The sequence below is a fragment of the Arvicanthis niloticus genome, chromosome 3 (assembly GCF_011762505.2).
Source record: "Arvicanthis niloticus isolate mArvNil1 chromosome 3, mArvNil1.pat.X, whole genome shotgun sequence".
NCBI lineage: Eukaryota > Metazoa > Chordata > Mammalia > Rodentia > Muridae > Arvicanthis > Arvicanthis niloticus.
This window is the reverse complement of record NC_047660.1, coordinates 114663660-114688254: the sequence shown is the minus strand read 5'-3', so window position 1 is coordinate 114688254 and position 24595 is coordinate 114663660. Positions and strand designations below refer to the sequence as shown.

General features: G+C 35.8%; 1 protein-coding gene across 1 annotated transcript in view; it reads right to left on the bottom strand.

Annotated features, from left to right (window-relative positions):
* The window catches only part of Erbb4 (erb-b2 receptor tyrosine kinase 4), a 988011-nt gene that overhangs the window by 621445 nt on the left and 341971 nt on the right, over positions 1–24595 (bottom strand). The gene's annotated exons all lie outside the window — the stretch shown is intronic.

Sequence of the window (24595 nt, the reverse complement as noted above, 5' to 3'; positions counted from 1 at the left end):
TAAAAAAGCTTAAAGAAGCCATACAGCTTACAGCAGGTGAATTTCAAAATGTATTTAAATAGGCAGGAACAACAATGTAATCCACATTTCTTTTTCCCATGTTATTGAGATATACTTTTCTTATAATATGCCCTGATTATGGTTTCTTATTTCTCCACTACTTCCTGTTCTTCCTCACTTCCCCTCTCCTGTGGACTCTCTTTCTGTCTCTTATTGGAAAGTAAAAAGGTTTTCTAATAAGAGACAGGTCCTAGAAAGGAATAAAAATGAAACAAAATAAAGTATAACTTGTGATTACTTTTCATACTCAGGTCTATGTGCTTTTTCAATAGGTTATATATGGCAAATGACATTTTCTCAAAAGCATAAGGCATTGGTAAATAATAAGTTTATTGATGAGATAAACAAAGGACGATTCCACTGAGACAGTGTCTGGGGATTAGTATATTTTGTCATCTTCTGTTTGTTCCACTAATAAATGTGGATCCAGGTAGCATTTCTTCATTAAAAACAAATTTCTATACTCTAGCCAGTGAGAGTAGTAGGCAGAACATTCAAATAGAACCTCTCACAGGGCAAAGCTCAATGAAACTATGTCCTACATAAAGACTGATATGGGAATAAAAGTGCGGCCATTCAGCTTCTGCTTATCAGGTATTTACCACCACTCTATATGCTCTGAAATATATTTGGTCGTTTAAACTTAATGAAAGCCCTATGAGGTGGATATTATTACTGTCCTTTTCAATAGATGAAAATAATATGATGACCATTTTTCTCCATGCATATGGGAAAAGGAAATAAGAATAGACCTAAGAATACCCACTGTAGGTGGAGCTAAGTTGGGAGGAGTAAAGAGAGGAAGAGGAGGAGAAAGGAGAGGAAGACAAAAAGGAAGAGGAGGAGCTAGGAGAGAGATGGAGAACGAGAGAGGGGAGATGGAGTCTGATGTTCACTTATCTGTAGCAATCAAAGGTAGTTGGTATTTCTATGTTGGGTGTTGGGTTACACCTCTGATTGTAAGAGTATCTTGTTATTGATCATTACTAAATATATAAGCCTTTGGATAATCTAAGCATTAGAGGCTCATTTGTACCGAGCTCATGTGGTTGGCTGGATGGTCTGGGCACTGCCTAGCCTTGCAGAGACAGAGATTGGCAGAGCCATCTCCCACGCTAGCATCTTGTGGGTGGCAAGGCTGGTGTCTCTAGCTGGCCGTTTCTAGGTGTGGCTGAGCTAGGCAGAGACACCGCAGCATAGATAGTTGTCCTGACCAGTGGCCCTTTTTAAAATGATTATTACAACAACCCACTACTAACCTAACCAAATTCATAGACTTAGATATATTGCATAACCCACTGGTCAGAAGGAACTGCATTTCAATATGTTATGTTTGTTGTCAAAGTAAAGTGAAGACCATGAAGGTATCTGACCTACTTAAAATCTTGGCTTGATCACCTACGAGTTAAGATGTCAGCCAAGGTATGTAACTTATTTGTACTGTGGTCCTCTAATACATTAGATGGGAAAGATGACAGACACCCCTTTACCATACTGTTGTATGTAATCATGGAAGCATTTTTTAATTATCATACCATTTGACTGCTTTTACATAATAAATCATGTTATTAGTAAATATTGTGGGCAATTAATTACCAGATAATGAAAAAATCACTTACTTCTTAAAATTCAACTATGGAAGTTACCTCACAATTATATATCATAATCCAATTAGATACTGTCAATTGAAAATAGATTTGTTAGTCCTTAAATAAAGCACTCTGCAAGAGAAAACATGGCCACACAAAAAGGTCAGCCATTAGCTTTAAATTTGTATGAAAGAAAGCATTGTTGGTTATTTCTCTTTCATTTAAGCAAATTAGAAAGTACAACTGGAAACTATATGGAATTCTCCGACCCAAGGAAAGCTTCTACAATCACTTGCCTCTGTTCTAAATACACATGAGAACCAACGTTATTAGGGAACAAGAACCACCTTTTGCCTATAGATTCTATTCCCACTAACCATGATTGTTACTTTGAAGGAATCTGGCTGACAATGAAAATTAGTAGGATTTTGAGAGTTATAATTCTAGGTGTTTTTTTTTAAGGTACTGAAAGCAATTGACATTTGGCTCTAGGCTTTTCCATGCACCAGAGGCATGCAACATTCAAAACAACTCTTGTGTGTTATTCCCACACTTACAACATTAATTTTATTGAAATACTTTCTGGCTTATTTGCTATATGCCAAGCTCTCTCCTGAGATACATTTCTAAGAAATTCATAATGTAGGTGATAATTTCTGATGGGCAAGTTTCATAAAATTCTAGCATTTGAAAATATTCCCCAAAGATAGTGTAAAGCCCTGGAGAAAGCATTCAAGTTGTAGAGATGATTTGTAATTAGTATGAGGGAGATACAAAAATCAATGGAATATTAATTGTTTTGTGATAGAAATCAAAGAAAAAAAGAGTCTGTTACTCAACTATTAATGTAATTTTAATTTGAATCAGTGCATGACTCAAGATATAGAGTATTTTTCAATAAACTTCCTAAAAGCTTTGAGCTCTAGATCTAATGGCAGAATCTCATGAAGAGAAAGAAAAGCTATTTCCACATATGATAATATGTTGACAAAATTTGAAATATTTAAGGAAAAGGAAAAAGAGAAGAATCAAGCAGAGAAGGGTGTCATGGTATTTTTGCTTTTTTGTTTGTTTTGTTTTTTAAATGTAATTTCCCAAAGGAAATAAGTTATCCTTTACAGAAAGGAGTTCAGGTTCAGACATGTAGTGAAGCTTAGGAGTTCATGACACTAGACAAGAGAATGTTACAAAATACATAGAGATCCAAGTAAAAGTTTTCAGGAAAATCTTGAGTTTAGTCTTGGTAGGCTGCAATCAGTGTAGCTTTCTTACAAGAAAAGTCATATGTTAAAATTTTAAATGGAAAAATGAATTGGAGATAGAAGATACGCTAAAAGAAATCAATGAGATTATGAAATAAAAGGACTCCTATGTCAGTGTCAGTAAGTACTAAGTTAAGACAGCCTCATCTCAGTGATGAAAACAAAGCTCAAAGGACCATTTTGTTCCTCAAAGCAACATGAAAGTGGTAGCAAAACAGGTCTCACATTTCCTAACGTTTGTTTAGATGAATGTGCAAGACCTTAATTCACATGGCTTAATTCCACTCAATCTCTCTAGTCACTTACCATTTCACATTAAACATTTTATTAAGTTGTAGACTTGGAGTTTAGTATCTTAGAAAGTAAGTCTCTGGATTGAACAGTAAAAGAGATAGATAGATAGATAGATAGATAGATAGATAGATAGATAGATAGATAGATAGATAGATAGATAGAATAAAGGAACATAGTAGGACATGCATATGAATTTTCTCAAGGTTAAATGAATTAATTCTTGGTGGGCATGCATGGTGAAGACAATGCACACCACACTCTGACAGTTGTGCATGGGGTGTGTTGGGAGATAGATGTTAGCTGGAGGTAGAGATGGGGTAAGGAAAGTTCCGATGTATTTAGTAGGAATCTGAACATATTTAAACCCTTTGTAGAAACAGTCATCGGAGAGACATTATGACAGTCAGGAGAGACACACTCAGAGTAGAGCAAAGGAAATGTTAAGAACAGAACTTCAGGGCTAGGCTCCAAGATACAATGTCCTTGAAACCAGGGATCTCCTCTCCATAGGCTTACTATCCATGAGCCAACTCCTTCACTCATTTAGTTTCTATGTCTTTTACAAAATGCCTTCCATCCTCTAATGAGTAAATTTGATTCCACATTTTAGGCAAATTGGCATTACAATATTTAGCCTGCCAGAAAATTCCTGATACAGACAATTTGTAGGGGAGGCAGTGATGTCAGCACTGAACCCTCCTGCCTTGTGGACTCTACTTCTTTACATCAGTATGAAATGCAGCACACTGTTCAGGCTGTCCATGTATCTGTGATTGTTTTTGAAGAAAGTAAAAATTCACTTTGACAATAGTGAGTTGTTTTATAGGTACTAAGAATGAATAGCTGGATTTTAGTGACATCTCTAGCCCTTGGAGTTGATATTGAAATGGTTTTATTTTCCTTTTTAATATCTTTGAGATAAAATATAATAATTATATCTGATGTGATGAAAAATTCATTTAAAGGTGGTTCAAGAAAAAATATGCAGAATGTAAATATTTGTATATAAGATTTGTCTTTCAATCAAATAAATATCCCTTTACATGAGTATCCAATAATGGTTTAGAGTGTATGAGGAGTGACTCCTAGGCTCATTCATTAAAGATGAAGAATGAACAATACCTATGGATAGAGTGTAAACAAATCTCTGGCACTGTACTGCTTGTGAATCTATCCATGAAAGTTTAAGCCAGTTAACTATTCATATTACAGTTTTATTGCTCAAAAAACTCTTTTTATATTATCTTTAATCATATTTTACAGTCCTGATATTATTCCCCTCCTGTTCTGCCCTTCAACAGTTCCTCTCCTTCCCCATCTCCAAAAGGATATCCCTACACCCCCACAACCCCCACACCACAGTAGGCCACCCCATTCCCTGGAGCCTCAAGTCTCTCAAGGCTGTTCTTCAGATACGAAATACACTTCATAACTAACACTATTGAACAAAAATGTACATGTCAACTATCAATAAGAAAATACATAAAAATAAAGTTAAACATCATGGCTGGGAAAATAGCTCAGTTTGTAAATTGCTTAACCACAACTTGGAGGACCTAACCTACATCACAAAGGCATACTTAACATGCTCATAAATCCTGTGTTGAAGAGGCAGAGAAAGGTAGAGTCTGAGGGCTCAATGGGCTTTACTTGCTGAGAAGTTTGTTTGTTTATTAGTTTGTTTGTTTAACATTGAGAGATCCATTTCAAAAAATAAAAGTGGATGTCACCCAAGGAAATTCCTTATAGACTGAGCTCTGGCTTCCATATGTACAAGGTGCCCACACAAAATAATAAAATTTAAAAAGCCCAAAATATCAAGGAATGATTCCTAATGGTATTCTGCTATACTCATAGACCTTTGCCTTGTGCAGTCAGCATCAGAGAGGCTTTCTCCAGCAGCAGAAGGGAGTAAGTACAGAATCCCATAGACAGGCATTAAACACAGAAAGGGTCTCAATTGGAGGTTTCCCTTGTGCCTTTCCCCTTTGAGAACAGAAAACCCTGAAGAAGAGGGGAAGAAAGGATCTAAGAGTTAGTGTGATGGAGGACACCAGGACAATGTAGCCCACCAAATCAACCAAGCAGGGTTTAAACAGGTGTACAGAGAATGAGCAGCAAGCACTGGACTTGTATGAGGATCTGCACAAGATCCTCTGTGTATATGTTATAGCTGTTAGCTTGGTGTTTTTATAGGACTCCTAACAATGGGAGCAGGTGTGTCTCTGATTCTATTGCCTGCTCTTGAGTTTCTTTTCATCCCACTGGGTGTCCTTGTCCAGCCTCAATATAAGGGCTCTCAACTCGTTTTATTGTATCTAGTTTTGTCCTGTTTTGGCTGTCATCTCTTAGAGGTCTGCTCTTTTCTGAACAGACACATACAGAGAGTAGATCTTGATGAGATATGTGTGGAGGGGAGATGGGAAGAGTATGGTGAGGAGACACTGTTGCCCAGATGTATGATATGAGAGAAGAATCTATTTTCAATTAAAAAAATGGGAAAATAAATTTACCACTACATTATCTTCCATAATAAAAGATGATTTTCCATTTACAATAGCTATAATATATGAGAGTGAAAGTGCCATTTGACCTACTTACTTTCATCAACACTTTGGCACAAATTTACTTTGCTGTCCTTACTTTGCAAGACTCAAATAATAGACTGTTTCCAATCTGCATGTTACAGGCACCGATAGGAAGTGAGGATTTCTCCAGGGACATAAAAAGATGTTGTCCCTGCTTTCTTACAAACTCCAACGTATCGAAAACATTAGTTTTGGCTCTAGGGCAAAGTCAATTTTAAAATTCTTATATTTCATAAGACAGCCATATATAGCTCTTTACTGTATTTTAAGGATGCACTAATTGCATTTTAAGACCCCCCCTTCCTTCCCTTGAATGTGTAGATTGGGGGTGGGTGAACTCTTGCTTGCTTAGTTGTCAGATTTATCTGCAGTGAGGCTAGGAAAGATTAGCAAGGTTAGCCACAGTTACTGTGGTATCTACAGTATGCCAATTCTGTTTTAAAGATAAGGCTGAGCATACAGAATTCTATCTCCAGAACAACCTGTGCATGCAAGTGAGAAGGGAGATACACTGCTGCTTCAAAACTGTCATCTGATTAAGAATGGATAATTATTTTCATTTTAAAGTGAACTCATAGGAAAAAATTTTGCATCAATAGTTTTCACTGACTTAAAGATGATATGAAATTTTGTTCTTAAATTTAGGTGAAGACGGGGGGGGGGGAAGTGGGAGGGGAAGGGGGAGTAGGACAAAGATCTAACTCAGTGGGCTCCATTAAACTAATTAGCATAGAAAGAAGGGAATAATATATTAAAGGGACAGGGGAGGCTAAAGTCCTTAACCTAGTTCTATTCCTAGTACTGAGCCATTATTCTCCTTCCCTATTTCTGATGCAAAAATAATATAGTATTTTTTCCTTTGTCTTTATATTGATGGGCTTGTTTAGCCATAATTAATCTCACTGAGAACTTATGTTCCCTATAGCATCTTCATATAAATATTCAGAGGAATGTTCTGTTTCTGCCTAGATGCACTAGATCTACTTCACAAACCCTGCTGAATGTCCACTAATGTTTCCAGCATGATGCTCAAGGGAATGGTCAAGCAAATGTGTGATTGCAGTGCAGTATGTAAACACAATGTGAGAGTGACTGAGGCCATAAAAGGCAGAAAGACGAAATCACTCGGCTTAAGTAAGTGTAAAGAAAGATTTTACGGAGAAACATAAGCCCTGAGCAAATGCAAAGAATCTTTTAAGCATTAGATAACTAGGTCTTTAGTCCTTAAGAGTCATTAGAGCAGAGTCTTGGAGGACCTCTGTTCTCAAGAGATCTGGGCTTTGTTTATTCTGCTTATTGTAAACCACAGGTACAGGAGAGGCATTTGCCTTGCTAATCATCTTATTCCAGAATCTGCTGACATTTTAGTGCTATGCACGAGATGTGTGGGTGAGTCAATTTTTAATCACTATTTGTTTGTCTAGATTTAGTTACAGGACCAAGGGACCAGTGCCTTATTGGTTAGTCTATTAGCAAATCAGCACTTTATAAAGTGAAACTTCAATACAGAATGTTAATGTATGGTCTTATATTAATGTTATTAAAATCAGAAGTAAAATGTAATTCTAAAAAATATGAATAAAAGGACATTCCACCATGTGATCATGGTACCTGATAAAAATATAATTATCAAATGAGGAAAATTAAGTTAAGCACAGTAGAAACAGTAAGACTGAATTGATTTAAAAACCATCAAACTTTCTCTAAAGTTTTACTCATAAAAATGATAAATATCTAGGATATAATTATTGTTAAGCATATTTAAATATTGCATAATATATAATATATAAAAACACATTTTATTCTATTAATATGCATAATTATACAATTTTAGTTTAAGGTAAATTTAACTTAAATGAAAATTATAAGAGAGAATAAGATTAGAAATTGCTTCACTGAAATGTATTATGTTTCTGGATCAAGAGATAATTTTTTTCCAAAGAACTTTTAAACACACACAAAAAAGACACAAATTCTTTAAATTAAGAAAATATATCATGTATTCTTGTATCTAAGATTTCTAAGGCTTCTTGATGGAAATTTTATTGGAATATTTTAAATTCATGATGATACCACAAAAAAAAAAAAAAGCAATTTATACTAGAAAAAAAAATCTAGCCCTAGATAGGTCATTTTTTCCAGAGTTCAGTAATAGGAGTTTTAAAGTTGAAAAACAAAGTGAATGTATTCTTCTCAATTTGAACTCATCTGACCTGAACATATTATATAGAACGCAGTTTGGTTACGGTAGAAAGGCCCAGAAAAGCCTCCAAAATTTACTTAGCGGCCATGGTCTCTCTCCTGGTCCCTTAAAAACACAATAATTCCTAACTAGTTAGTCTTCCATAAATATTTCTTTAGGAGTTGCTTGAATGTGTGGAGGTGTGCCCACTGAATGACCTTGCTTGTTCAAGGTACACTTGTTACCAAACCTCTCACCCTTTTTGGCTAGTTTATACAAAATGGCCCGCTTTCTCCATGATATTCGTTCCTTAGCAATGTTTTTAGTAGATAATTATTATCTAAGTCTGTGGATGGCTATGTTTTTAAAGACAGAAACTATAAAATCGTCAAAGTCTGAGACAATGGCTTTCATACTTTTTCTTTACATTGATAATTTTATTATCTTACACTTACTGGTAGAGATACAAGAGTATCATTTTGTTATAGCAACAGAGAGTTTGAATTTAAAATATAGTTATTTATGGAGACAAATATTTCTGCAGTGAAAAAGCAAACCAGTAGGTGAATGAGTACATGACAATCATGAAGTGGTTTACTATCATCTGCAGCTAGGCAACAATATCAGAATTTTCATTCACAAAGAAAAACTAAAGTACATCACAGATGACACTATTAGATAAAGGCTATAAAATCAAAGTTTTGTCTTTTTCCATTAATGATTTGAAATAAGCACAAATAGTTATGTATGTATATATGTATATTTATATATGTATATGTGTGTATGTATGTATTAAAGGCACACAGAATAGGCAAGACTTAGAAGAGACTTGTAAGTAGAATAAGCACAGAGCTCAGAGGGTAGATCAAGATGCATCCTTTGACATCATCTAATAAGCAAAACTTTTCTTCAGAATCAATCAGTGAAATGTTAACTCCCTAAGTCAAGATAAAACCTGAAGCTGAGACAGTGATTAATAAGCTTTAACACCTCACTGTCAAAAAACTCAAGCACCTTGGCATCTTAACAGCCAACTGCTGTAAGCACCAAGCCTTCAAGTCTAAAGAAGTGAAGCTTTAAAGAAAGAAAAATGAACAGTCTGTGAAGGGGTCATGCAGGGATTTTCTATACCATATTTTACTAACCACACTCCAAACCTTTGTTGAATATAACTTAAGTAGGAAGTTCCATGAATTGATAAGTCATAAAGGAATATCTGAGAGATAGGTTTTGGATAAAATGGAGAATCAAAAGTGCTTACTAGTCCCAAACCTCCTACTACATGTATCTCTGGAAGATCAGACGTCCTGTCTATCTTTTCAAATGTCATAGAACATGAAACATATGCTGTGGAAGAACATCACTCTCAAGAAAAACAAAACATAAACAGAACAACAACAAAACAAACAAACAAGAGCCCGAGTGAATAAGAAGGATTCTAGAACTTCCTAAACAACTTCTTTTAAAATGCATGAAGCCATGCCTCTTCTTGTCTCTCATGCACCCCTCGGCTGCCTTTTCAGAGTTAAAGAACAGATTTCTGTGGCAACACTTGGTATGAATCAGATATTCAAGTGTTAACTATGCTATTTATGAAAGTCTGGGACTTTATGAAAACTCAATTCTTCTCTGTAAAACTTTGTTGACATTGATAATGTTAGTTATTTTTAGATTGGCTTATACATTTATATATTCATACATATATACATACACATATATGAAACACTTACAAGGAATTAATAAGTGTCTATAATATGTTAGACACTTTAATTTAGCCTTTTCCTTCAGGTATTTTATAGCACCCACTGGCTCCATGCCTGGAAAATACAAGGTGTTCAATTATGAGTTCCTGTCCATTTTTCTGAACTCACAAGGCATTCCATTATATTACTATAACACTCTAATTGTTAGCCAAATTCTGCCTCTTTCAAACTTCAGCCTAATTATAAACCTCTGTGACAACATGAGACCATGCCACTCCCTTTTCTATGAAAGTCTTTTAAATATGTACAAGCATGAAGGATGTTTCCCTTCCCCTCTGTCCGGAACAACACACCCACTCTTTCAACTTTTATTTTGAGGCATGATTTCTGGAAATACAGTGTCCCAGTTGCTTATTATAGACACATTCTGGTCAGTCATTGGACCCTTAAATCTCACGCCTTTATCTGAGCATGATTGTTATAATGTAGTACAAAAGAGATGCTAATCCCTGGGCTAACTCATCCTGAGCCATTGAGATGGACCATCCTTTCAGCATCACTAAGCCTGTCACAATATGTGAATTAATTCAAATGCACAATCTGTGGAGTAGGAGACTTTCATGATTAGATAATTCAATATTAGTAAACAATGACAAGTACGTTTATTTGTTGGGATATTGCCATCCTTAAGATTTTCTTTTTCTTTTGTAAGCCACAAAAAAAAAAAAAAAAGCATAAATTCAACACCAAGGATGCAGAGGGAAAACACTGAACTTAATTATGTGCACTGATGAACTTTTTATGAATTCTCCAGTATGAGTCTTCAGAAAATTCTAATCTTTACATTCTGCCAGCTATTGATGAATGACCCCAAGAAAGCCAGTTAACCTTTTAGTATCTTAGTACCATCATCAGCAAACTGCAAACAGCCTATTGCTTCACGAGGATGGAGAGGCTCTCTCAACTGAAAAGACAAATTGTACATAAAGATATAAGACACTATGGCAAAAGGTGCTTTATAAATCTTGAATGGAGGAGTCAAAGGTTGACAAGGTAAAGCTATCCTACTCAAAAGATAAAAAGATCTAAGCTACTTGGAAAACACTATGGAGCCATTTAGCATATACTTTGGTTATTAGCATATTCCCTGCATCTTGGTTTTCTCTCTGCTCACCACACCCACCATGCTCCCAGTATACCTACTGCTTATTCTTCTGTTCCAAGCCTTGATTGTTCTGCAGGAGTCAGCTTCTCTCCAGTTACCACTTCCATCCCATGGGCATTGCTTGCTTGTTAACCTGTGTCTTCTTAATTCTTAGAAAAACAAATTGGTTAACTGGCAAGTTTTTTCCCACAGCCTATACTATGGAGAGTAATAAAGTGGTCACTGTTGCTACTGCTGTCTTACTAATACAGAATTGGAATAGAGGACAAACCACCCAACTTACTCACAGATCCTTGACATACACAAGGTCCTTTAACTGAGAGGCGGGACATTCAGCTGGAATTTCTCAGGTGACACTTGACTTTAAATTTTATCACTAGAATGGCTCTCTAAATAAATCCCTGCAAATGAATATGAAGCTCCTTCTCTTGATTCTGATGTGATGCAATTATATTCTGCAAACAAAAGAGTAAGCCAAGTTCTTCAGGTAACTACATCTCTTGGAACAACAACTATGCATTTGACCTCAAAAGGCTTAAGTAGACATTTTCATTTGGAAGCTTAACTTATTGTTTGCTTCATCTAATACGGAACTTTAAAACAATTCAGTGACCATTTAGTCCATTCTAATATTGTTATGTTTAAAACAATTTACTGCTATTTCCATTCTCTGGTAACCTCTGCCTGATAGGTGACTGCACCAGCAGAATGTACCCTATGTAGGATACAAAGCACACTTCCCACGTGAAAGCACCCTGAAGCTACACACATCCAAGAGAGCAGCTACCACAAATGTTTGACAAAAAAAAAAATGTCCCTTCATAGTTTGTCAAAATTTTGATACTGAATATTTTACAAATTCAAATTAGGATGCTTGTATTAGAGTCTCTCATAACCTATAGAAGTGGGACATATTAGGTGGTCTTTTTGTCATTGGGGTCATACCTTTAAAGAGGATTGACCAGCTTCTTCCTTTCTCTGCTTAGTCTCAGGCAAAGCAATGGGACAACAAATATGGGTCTAAAATTCCCAAAACAAAAAATAAACTTCTTCTTCATAAGCATTTTTATTATAATGAAAGATGACAAACATGGTACATTCACAATCTGCATTTTCACTTTGAAATTATGAGCTTTTTGAGTCCTCCTTACAATGATTAAGGAAGGCATCCTTTGATGTTTACTGTAACCTCAGTAACTAACTGAGATTAGTTAAGTAAGCACAGGAAAAAAAAAAGGAGGACTGCAAGCTTCTACAGGCTCATATAAGACCACCCCAAAATGACTAGGACCAGCATAGGTAACCAGAAAAAAAAAAAACATTAATGTCCTTTGCTTCACTATAATGGTGGTCTCAAATCATTAATCATACAAAACCTCCTTCTCCTATCATTCATTTGACTCTTGTCACATCAGACAACCCAAGGACATAAATGCAACTAACCTTTCCTTTGGGGAAAATTTCAATACAATTTTTTGTTTCTCTTGACTCATTTCCACCTTAATTCATAAAAAATAATGTTCTCTATTAAAGTCTTCATACATACACAAAAACACACACATACACACATACACACATACACACATACACAATACACACACACACACACACCACACTGCACATACTAAGTAGTTCCTGGGTCTCTAGCCTTTCCAACGTTGAAACCACTATTGGACTCCCCACCTGCATCATGTATGCCAATCTCATAAATCCCTTTGGTGATATATATTCGTTTTATTGGTTTTGTTCCTGGAGATAAATCTCGCTTATAAGTGAGACTCTGACATCCAAGGAGGGATAATCTGAGAAGGATTATTGAAAGTCATGAGGGCTAAATAAACATAGGACATAAACTGTACCACCAATGCATTAGGTCTTTATACCTGTGTGTATGTATCCCTGTTATAATCTCCAAAGTTTTACTGCAAGTACCATGATGTTTCTGACTAACAAAATAATTTCATGAAATAGAAGATGTATGTATCACAGAGCCAATGAGACACTATGGAGAACACAAGTTAAAAAAGTAAATGTTTAAAGAATTATTGAACTTTTTCTGACTAAAAACATGCTTTATATAAGAGAATTCTTTCTTTGTTTGTAAAGTTTACTTATGTGTTTATCTGACAAATACTTGCAGTGTTGCCACTATATAATAGGACACTGGGTTGATGTTAAAATTCTGACATAGATAAGCCTAATCCCAGGATTAATTATTTAGGAACCTCACAGAAATGAAGCATATTTAATTGCTATACTGGAAGTTCTAGAAAGAAACACAGGCTATTGTGAATATCCTTCATGAAGGAAACTCACTAAGATATGGATGTTAGGTAGGTTTTTCTAAAATAAAAAAAAAAAATTACTTTAATGGAGTCCCAAAAATTGACTAGAATTTTTACCTTCCTCCCTCTCTCCATCTCTCCATCTCTTCATCTCTCCATGTCTCCACTCCTCTTTTCTCTGTCTCTGTCACTCTCTGTCTCTCTTTCTCTGTGTGTGTATGTATGTATGTGTGTGTGTGTGTGTGTGTGTGTGTGTGTGTGTGTGTATACATCAGTGTTTTATAGAGGAGGCAAGAGAGTGGAGGAAATATAATAAGGTAAGGGGACTGATTTCAGAAACATAGCTATCTACACTCTGAAGGATACTATGATGTAATTTCAGATAGGACAATAAAGCTCATGGGTGAAGTACTTACCATAAAGGAACTGTGGGATTATTTTTCTGAAGAGTTTCCTACTTAATCCAAAGACCAGTTTTAAGAGGAGAGCATGTAAATTTCTTCAGCAATAGGTCCTTACCATCACTATGTGGAAAGCAACCAACAGCTTTGGTGGTAGCCTGAAATATTTGGGGATTCCCAAGTGTCCCTTCAGCCAACAATATATCAAGTACCCAGACTTCTTGCACTGGATGTTTCACTTGGTGACATATTATGTCTAGTTGAGGCATTTTCCCCTCATTATTTGGTAACTCCATTTTTTTATTCCTCTCGTATATACTTATGTATCTACTTTAGGCAAATTCTACAATAGCAGATTTTCAAATGTCCCCTCCAATGGCTCTAAGTGGTAGGTGTCTCTCTCACCTGTGGCACTCTCTATTTAATTCTCCTGCTTCAGTCTCCCCTGTGTCTCTCCATAACAATATAATTTATTTCCTCATGCTAGGAGTCTTCCTCCTCCTCCTTAGTCCCTACTTGTGTACCTAACCTGGTTACATGTTTTAGAAGTTATATTTGCTAATGCATCTGATTACTATCCTTTCATTACTGCTTTTCAGTATTTTGTTAAGGCATCAATAATTTTTTTTTTATTAGTGAATGTTTCCCAGTGCTTCCCTACAATTATCTCTTTCAGACTCTTAAACCAACCATTTTGTAGGACCTTTGCACATTTTTAACTATTGACTGCCTTTTATAAACAACAACCAAGTATGTGACTTGCAGTGTAAGTTCTCTGAATACACAATATAGGGACCACCCAGAAGTGAAATACTGAAAAACTATTGTAAAAAAATGTATTGTCGTGTCCTCTGTGATAACCACCATAGCTGCTGGATACAGTATTGAAATGAAAAAGAAAGAAGAGAAGTAGCTGAGCAGAAGTATGTAAGTTATCTCTGTCAAAGAGCTGTCAGACACCAGGAGCCACAACAGGCATGGGTACACTTTGTGTGTGTGTGTGTGTGTGTGTGTGTGTGTGTGTGTGTGTGTGCACGCGCGCATGCATATACATGCACAAGTGTGTGCATGTGTGTTTATAAGAGAGAAAGAGAAGGGAATCTTTATCACCCTCTCTCCCTCTCATCTTCTCTGTCTCTCAAACCATCTATTCTTCTAAGCAAATAAAACATTGACTTGTTTTAAACTACTTCCGTCAACATTCAACAATGTATTTTGATTTTTAGGTACGATTATATAAAATAGATACCATTTGATGAGACCTATATTTACCAAAACAAATACCTTAATTTTTACAGCTTTCATTACATACTTTAATATACTATTTTATAGTGAATAGGCACAAATTAGAGATCAAGAGAAATAATTATAGTGTTTCTAAATGCAAGAATTTTAACATTTTATTTTTAAACTCCTGACCTTTAAATTATGCTCTATGTGACCAAAAAGAGACCTTTAAAATTGACTTCGTTTCATGCAAAATTATCATAGAGTTTAATTCAATCCATTTCTTTGAAAGGTAATAAGGTGTTCTACTTTAAATTAAAACTAACAAAATACAGAGGGTTCTAAACTTTCAAAAGGGTTTTATATGATTGTTCTCTAATGTTTGGTTTCCAGAATTAAAAAGATAACCCATTGGAAGATCATTGTTTTATTTTAAATCCTCACGTGTAACAATAATTAAAGAAAAAGAAGCCATGAATTGATCAAGTGGTGGGTACATGTGAGGCTTGGAAGACAAACAAAAAGGGGAGGGAAAATGATACAATTACAATTTCAAAAAAATCTTGCTATATGCAAATAACAAGGGAAAAATATTTTGCTTTCCAGAGCAAAGAATCACAAGGTGAAATGGAATTGCTACCCAAATTGTTCTTGTTTTAAGGCTAACCTAAGCAAAAACATTCACCGCACACACACTGAAACACAGTTTATATGCTCGAATCCTCAAAGCAGTAAAGATGTTTTTTGCATGCTCTTGGAACCCTAATAAATCCATTCTTTAAATATATTTTCCAATCCAAGACACTTTTCCTGGGGAATCCATTATAATTTATGGAATTAAAGATATTTTAAATGAACTTTCTTCATAATTCCTTTTCCTGGCACAATGAAATATTATTATTAGTAACTATATCTCTAATAGTATTCTCTTACAATCAATAGGACTGTGGGGATGGCTCAGTGAGGTAAAAGCCCTTCCTTGGCATCCATGGGGACTGGGGTTAAAATCCAGAAATCAATCTGGTGGTTTCTCTGAAAATTAGAAATAGTTCTAACTGAAAACCCAGGTATATTGCCTCCTGGGCATATAACCAAAAGATGCTCCACCATAACACAAGGACATGTGCATCACTGTGTTCATAGCAGTTTTCTTCATATTAGTCAGAAACTGGAAACAACCCAGATGTCCCTCAAAGAATGAATACTGTAAATGTGGTTTATTTACACAATGGAATTCTATTCAGTTATTAAAAACAAGGACATAATACATTTTTCAGGCAAATGAATAGAACTAGAAAATATCATCCTGAGTGATGTAACCTAGACCCAAAGGAGCATATATGGTATGTATTTACTGATCAGTGGTTATTAGACATAAAGTACAGAATACCCATACTACACTCTACAGACCCAAATTTGCTTAACAAGAAGGAAGGCCCAAGCACGGATGCCTTAATCACACTTAGAAGGAAGAACAAAATAGTCATAAGAGACATAGGTGAACTGGGTGGGAGAGGGGAGGGAGAGGGGAACATGGGGGCAGTATTGGGTGTGGAAAGAATCAGAAGAGAAGCCCAGAGAACAAGGAGAATGAATGGAAATCTGCACATGCCAGGAATTGGGGTTGAGGAAATCCCTAGGTAGTCCCAGAGATCTGAGATTAGAGAGTTCCCGAGTAGTCAACGAGAATGACCTTAGCTGAGATGCCTAACAGTGGAGATATGGAACCTGAAGAGGACACCACTTGTAACAAGGCAGGACCCCAGTGAAGGGATAAGGACACCAATACAAGCACAAAATTTGTGGCCCAAAATTTGTGGTTTAAAATTTGTCCTGTTTACAAGAAAGGAAGGGACAAAGATGAAGCATACACTGAAGGAATGGCCACCCAACAACAGTTCTCAACACAAAATCCATGAAATGGGCAAGCATCAGTCCCTGACATTATTAATGATACTCTGTTTTGCTTTTAGATAGAAGCCTAGCAGAACTATCCTCTGAGAGGCTCTACCAAGCAACTGACTGAATCAGATGCAGATACACACAGCCAAATGCTGGATGGAGGTCTGAAACTCTTATGGATAGAGTTTAGGAAAGGATTGAAGAGCCTGAATAGAAACCCTACAGGAAGACCAACAGATTCAAGTAACCTAAACCCCTGGGAGCTCTCAGAGACTGAGCTACCAACTAAAGAACATACACAGACTGGAATGAAGCCCCCAGCACACATGTAGCAGACATGCAGCTCAGTCTCCATGTGCGTCCCCCAACAACTGGAGCTGGAGGGGGAGCTGTCCCTAAAGTTGGTATCCATTTCCCAATAGGATTGTCTCATCTAACTTCAGTGGGAGAGGATGAGTCTAAACTGGTAGAGGCTTGATATCGCAGGTCAGGAGAATACTCAGAAGGGGCTCCACCCTCTTAGGGAGGGGGGATAGGAGAGGGGGGATAGGAGAGAAAATCTGTGAGGGAGAAACATGAGGTGGGCAGCATTTTAGATGTAAAATAAATAAATAAATAAATAAATAAATAAATAAATTGATTTAAATTTTTAAAAATCTGCAGCACTAATGTAAAAGGCTCAGCATGTAGGAATTTCTTGTAACCCTAGAGCAATGTAGATACAGAACGCTTGCTTTGTCAGGAAGCCTAAGCAAAAAAGCAAGGTTCCAGTTCAGGTTTCAAGACAAAAAGCGAAGAATGATCGAAGTTTCCCAATGTCCTGCTATGGCCTCTCAACATGTATAATGGTATACACATGTGTACCATCCATATACTCACATACATGTAGGCCCTGCATACACACAGCCACAAATAATAAGTAAATTAATTAAATTTTATGCACATTGTATTAATAGTTTACATTAAATAATTCTTGATTGTAGAGAATGGTGGGTGGTTTGTATTTACTTACATAAATATAAGTGCCCACTTGTTTGCATTTATAAAGTTCTGTATTAGAAGATATTAGAGTTATAATTCTTCATTAATTTCTAACTTTCATTTTCTCTTCCAATAGCATGTAAGAGATTTATTTTTAATATTAATTCTAAATATTGGCTTCATTTTATCTATCATTAGTTTGTGTGTTATATATAAACTTTTGCACAGAGGTATAATAATAGACACACATGCAAAGGCCAAAGGAAACAATGAGGTATCCTTATAAATTAATATTTGTCCTATTTCTGTGAGCTGTGTGTGGGTTTCTTACACACATACGCACACACACACACACACACAAACACAGATAGACACACACACATATATATGTACACATATATATGCATGTATATAAATATATATGTATATATAAATTTCCACTCTGTTTCAGCTAGGTGGGCTCACTTATTTGGCTCAGAGAACATTCTGTGTCCACCCACCCCAGTGATATTTAGCCAGGTTTCACATGGGTTTGGTGAATCTTAACTCGGGTCCTCACGGCAACTAATAATTTTGACACAGACAGAAAAATTTCATACATAGCTTATTAAATATTTAATTTAAATAGATAAGAAATCAATGTAAGATATCATTAAATATCATCTCAATTAAAATATGATTTTTTCTTTTATTTCTCTTGTGAAATTTGTGAAGAATAAGGAGATTTTGAGGTAATATAACCTTTCAGATTTCATGTTACTTAACAAATGAAGGAAAAAAGTATATTTTCCTAAGCCAAGTATAAACTGCATAGCCTTTTCAAATGTAATACAAGTTCCATGATTAGATTTTGTAGAAAATCAAGTTTCAATTTAAAAGACAGCTTTAAATGCATACATACAAAATTGCATATGCATTATGCTCAATGATCTTAGGAAAAGCATGCAGAAACTCTCAAAGCTATGGAAATTACATTTAACCTAGAGTGTCTGCTTTGACCCAAGTGCCGAGTTATAATTTTATTCTGTCAACTTGTTCAATGTTCCTGTCTCACGCAGCTATGAGATCACCACCAAATCAGGAAAAAGCCCCCATTTCACCACAAAGTCAGTTGAGTTGTCCATGTATTCCCAATGCAGTGAACTTAGAAGAAACAGAGGACAATATCTTATTCTTGTTCTCGTTTGCACTCCTTGAGCACATAGCTAATGACTGAAAATTCTGAATATTTGGATGTTGGTTTTTACATCATCCTTCATTAATCTGTCACGATTAATGACATGGAACAAAAACATAAACCATGCTACTCAAGAAAAATAGTTAAATCCAAATATTAGATATTATAGTCTATCTTATTTATTTAACACATTTAAATATACAACTTTTCTGTTATAATAACTTTTTCAGGAAAAAAATAGGATTTTCATATATTCTCTTATTTTATTTTCCAAATAAAATTTACACACACACACACACGCACACACACACACACGCACGCGCATGTATGCACACGTGTACCGCCAAAAAATCTTTCATAATCTTTCAGTATAGGAACATAACACATGAGGGAAAATACATGATGCGATTGATGCTTCATTTAGCAAAACTTTCCTTTTGAATTGTTGTGTTCTTCTTTAAATAAGGCTACTTTTCTCGTTTTATTTCACCCAGTTTCTCCCAGCTAAGTCATTCTGTTTGACATACAGTGAGCAATAAAGTAAAGACAGGTAGGCAGTGTTAGCCATTTTTAAACAAACGATTCCACGAGCCATTTTCTCACCCATGTAAACACTTTGTAAGTTTTCTGTTTCTGTTTTAAAATTAATCTTAAATGTAGGATTTTACTTACTCTTGCTATACAACCTCAACTTCACCTAGATACCTAGTCATAGAATGTATGCACAGGATACAGGAAATGCAGACAACTGTAAAGTCCACCCTCTTGATGGTGGATTTCTTTCTAGTCATCTTTTTTGAGAAACCAAAGGACAATGAAGGATACGCACTAAAGCCTGACATATGGTGCAAAGTAAAGAATTTAGGATTTTGTTTTCTTAAGTCGAATATGGATAATTATTTGTCCTTATTCAGGATTGCTATGGTATAGGTCAAAATCAAATACTAGATACAACTAAAAAAAAAATCTTTCATAATTTATTCTAACAAAATAACAAAGCTAAGTCTTAATTCAGCAAGCTGGTCAGCATGTTTTTCTGGTGTTCATCTTCTCTGCATTTCTAATTCACAAGTCATTAAACTGTAGAGGAATATATATATTCCTCTACAAAGAAAAAAGAAAACTACCAGTCATTAACCAGCTCTGAATAGGTCAAGCAAACTGCTTGTTTCCCAGAGAGTAGTAGTGGAAAGCAGCAGTATCATTTATGGAGACTTACATGTATATCCCGATAAAGAGGATAATGGAAGGCTGGGGATGGTTCAGTGCGTATGATCACTTGCTGTAAAAGCAAGAGGACCAGAGTTCAAATCTCCCCCAAACTCATCTAAAAGGTAAGGTTGCTTTCTGTTTCTCTAATCTCAGAGCTGTAAAGCAGAGTTGGGCTCTTAGGAGCACAAGCAATTTAAGTATGCTTCAAATAAAGTTGGGTGCACTACAGGAATACACCAAATGTCCTCTGCTTGACTCCACTCATGTGTGAAGGAGCACACACAAACACTCACACAGATACACATTGACACACACAGATGCATGTTTACATCACAACCATACACACATAACATAATCAATATCTTTAAAACATAGCAGAATGCCCATACTATTAGAAAGTACTAATTACAAGTGTATGAATTTCAAAGACTATATACTTTCTTATAGTCAACCCCACCACAACATGATATTGACTCATATTCATCAATCATAAGTTAAGGAAAAGCCTTATAGATTTGCCTACATCAAATCTGGATGGAGCCATTTTCCCCATTAAGATTCTTCTTCCAAATATATGTGTCATGATACAAAACCAACCAGCACATCAGGATTTTGTGTCCCATGGTAAAGAATTAGACCAGGAGCCCATGGTAACAACTAGGAGTAGGAGCAGTTTATCAAGACAGCAAAAGCCTTTCCAAGAATGGAGTTGGGGTAGCGAGCTGAGAGTAAAGCCCCCAAAGCACTATATCATGTGTAGAAACTGCCACCATGTTGTAATAGGATATTTAGGACAACTTGAATTTGTCATGCTCATTCATATCTGGCTTAAAAAAAACTCATATTTCCTTATTCCCTTAAGTAAAAAAAGAAATAAATTCAAAGGCTATGTTTGAATTTAAGGACATGTTATTTTCTTTAATAAAAAATAAATCTTTTCTAAGTAGTTCTTCTTTGTCAGAAATCTTTAGTTGGCATTGTTTCTTGAGCATTGAAATATCTATTGTTTGGTCAAACATGCGATTAAAGCTGTTTGTACTTTTAAAAAATTGGCACATGCTTATAAGAGTATGCATTTCTTATTCTCTAATATAGATATTTTCTAATATATTATCTAATGGAATCTCTGGAGTGTTTGTATGAGTATGTGGTATACTTTTTATGTATTATTTATGAATAAAATTGGAAGCATATTAATCTCATAAAAATTATACTTACTTTCTCAAAGTCATTATTAGCACATTAGAATATCTATACCTAGATAATGCACCTATAGATAGGGAAGCAGATATATGCTGTTATCTGAAAACATATCTGTGTATCAATTTATTTATTGTCATGTATAATGATTAAGATTTGAAGTTTTGCAGTAATAGTACATATGGGCCCAATGAATTGGTGACGTTGTTATTATTCTAGGTCAATACACTAAGCATTAGGTTTATTCATTTATAATCCTAATGTAGATTATTTTTAAACAATGTGCATACAAGTTAAATGAAGCCACAGATTACAGCCAGAGATGAAGTACATTTTGAGTGCAGCATATACCGAATGCTTTACAAACAGCTGACAGTTAATAACTATTTGCTAGCATAGATATAATTTTTAAAAGAAAAATAAATTTGAGATATAAAAGCTGGTAGGTCAGGCACTTTTCTAGGAGAGTTAAACGATGGAATGTCTACGGTAGCCAGGAAAACCAATGGGATGACAAAGGAGGAGAAGCTGGCCAGAATTTTAATGAGGGTGGAGGTCTGCTGGTTCATTCCCATTACTCGCTACACCATGGCTCATACAGCTTGTTTTAGAAAGTCCACAAAGTGTAGGACATAACACAAAATCTGTGATGTTTATGCCTTGCTGCTTTCTATTTTATGCCTTAACCTTGTGGTGGTGATAAAGTACAGAGTAAGTAAGTTTTAGAGATTTTTTTTTCTCACCAACTGTGTGCTGGCTTGGTGGTCAAATGTTAATAATCATCAGCTAGACTGTTTTTCCTTTCAGAAAGGACTGTGAAGAAAGAAGGCTGCATAAATAGTGGGCTGCAGGTGCATCTTCTCTATAAAGTGAGCTTCTTAAAAACAATGCATTGAAACGTGTTTCATCAAAACTGATGCTGCCTAACAGAGAGGAAGGAAAGTCTCGCTAGAGCATCCCAGTGTTTCTTATAAGAAAATAACAACTTTCATCTCTATGATTCCTAATCCTCTGCCTCCTCCTTTTACATATTTTATATTTTTAATCATGTATATGAACTATCATCTCTGAGTTCCCAGGATGGTCTTGACTCTGTATACCCAAGAAAGACCCTGATATTCTGCTCCTCTTGTCCTCATTACTATCCCCTCCAAATCTCTCTATCTCTCTTATTTCTCTCTCCCTTATTTCTCTCTCTATATTTCTCTCTCTCTGTCTCTCTGTCTCTGTCTCTGTCTCTCTCTCTCTCTCTCTCTCACACACACACACACACACATACACACACACACACACACACTCTGGTTGTACTCTGCTAATGCAGCACATCATAGCCACGCCCTTGTGTGTGCTGGACAAGCCCTCCCCCAGCTGAATTATACTCACAGCCCATTATCAATCCAGTTTCAAAGGCCTAATTTTATATTCTTTTTGAGAAGGGGACTAGAAGGAGTATGTCAGTTATACTAAAAGAAGTAACTCTTACCTATTTTCAGGGGAAAGATAGAAATTCTAAGGTTAAATCAAGTACCAGAGAATCTCCTGGGTGCAAGTAAGTGAAATGCCCCTGTCCACCCAGGCACTAGAAGCCAACCAGAATGTTTCTCACAATAATAAATAGGTAAATGCTGTCTCTGGTCTTCATGTGTTTCAAGTAGCTGGTTCAAATCTGCTGGTTTCCCATCACCCTCTGACATTCAAGTCACAAGACACAGGTGGCCATGTTCTGTCAACTAACCTGAGTCCAAAGGAGCTTGCAGAGACTGAAGTCCCAACCATGGACCCTGCATGGGCCTGACCTAATCCTCTGTGTATATGTTACAATTGTGCAGTTTGGTATTCTTGTGACATTCCTAATGGTGGGAGCAGGAGTCGACTCTGATTCTGTTGTCTGTCTTTGGAAACTTTTCTCCCTACTGGGTTGCAATGATAGATGAACAAAATATGTTAATAAGTAAGTGAAAAGAAAATGATTAGAATTACTTTAAATAAAACATGAAATTAAAGATGCATGTGTGTTAAACTCAAAATTTATATAACAGTTATAGAGACTATATAGGAGCCATCGATTTCATATTTAAAGAAACTATAGTTTCACATAGAATCCTTAGCTTTGTTATTTTATTTTCTCAAATATATTCACTATATTAAGTTCAATATTCTTCATAAGAATTTTAGAACTATGATTTAGAGCATGTGACTCAAAAATTTATATATAACTTTCATATTCTAAAGGTTAAAATTTAAATAAACCCTATCATTAGTCAATTATTCTATTATAAGAAGCTGAGGAGGAGAGTGATCCCACAGGAAGACCAATAGTCTCAACTAATCTGGAACCCTGAGATCTCTCAGACACTGAGCCACTAACCAGGCAGCTTACACCAACCTACATGAGGCCCCTAACACATAGACAGTAGAGAACCACCTGGTCTGGCCTTAGTGAGAAAAGATGCACCTAACCCTCGAGAGACTTGAGGATCCAGAGAGTGGAAAGGTCGCAGGGTGGGAGTAGTGAGATGGGGATATCCCCTTGGGGATGGGGAAGGAGGGATTGGATGAGGGACAATCAGAGGGCAGACTGGGAGGGGGATAACTACGGAACTGTAACAAAAGATTAAATAATAATCTAATCATAATCATCATAATCATAAAAGTTATACAACTATAAATAGTTTTACATGACATCGCTTAAAGAGCATATATGATACAGGCATGTATAGCTCTATATATATACAAACACACACTTTTGGTGTTCAGTAAAATCTAGTGATGCAGCCAATCAAGTGAAGCAGATGTAAATTGGAAAACACAGTTTCCATTAAAGTAGACTCTTTACTTCAGTCACACTAATGTGCATTCTGTTTCTGCTGCCTGGTATTCAGCTTTCTCCTTCGCTGCCCCTTTGCCACAGCATCATTTACTTTCTCACTTGTGTGGTCTCAAATGGTTTCTGTGCATTGCGTTTCAGAAACAAGAGCCAAGAACTCAAATGTTGAGAGCCACTAAGGTCAACTCTTTCTAGGATACAGGTAACCTTCGCTATGTAATTTTAATAGCTATTACATTGATGTATGCATCTACTTGCGATTTTCCTCTAAATCTACTTTAAATTGTGTAGAGCTTCAAAAAAATTTTTTATTTACCTGAATTAGGAGGTGAGACAGTATTTGCTCTCCCCATAATTCTGTCTACCAAATGACAGGAATAAGGCAGATAATAGATGAATGAATGACTAAAGCCACCCATTCTTATCTGATTGGTCCTCTGACTCTCTTAGTCCTCATCCTGTCAGAAATGTCCTGACTTGCAGTATGTCCTGTGCTAAACGCAGATAGAATCCCTTTTATCAATCTAATAGCAACAGCTG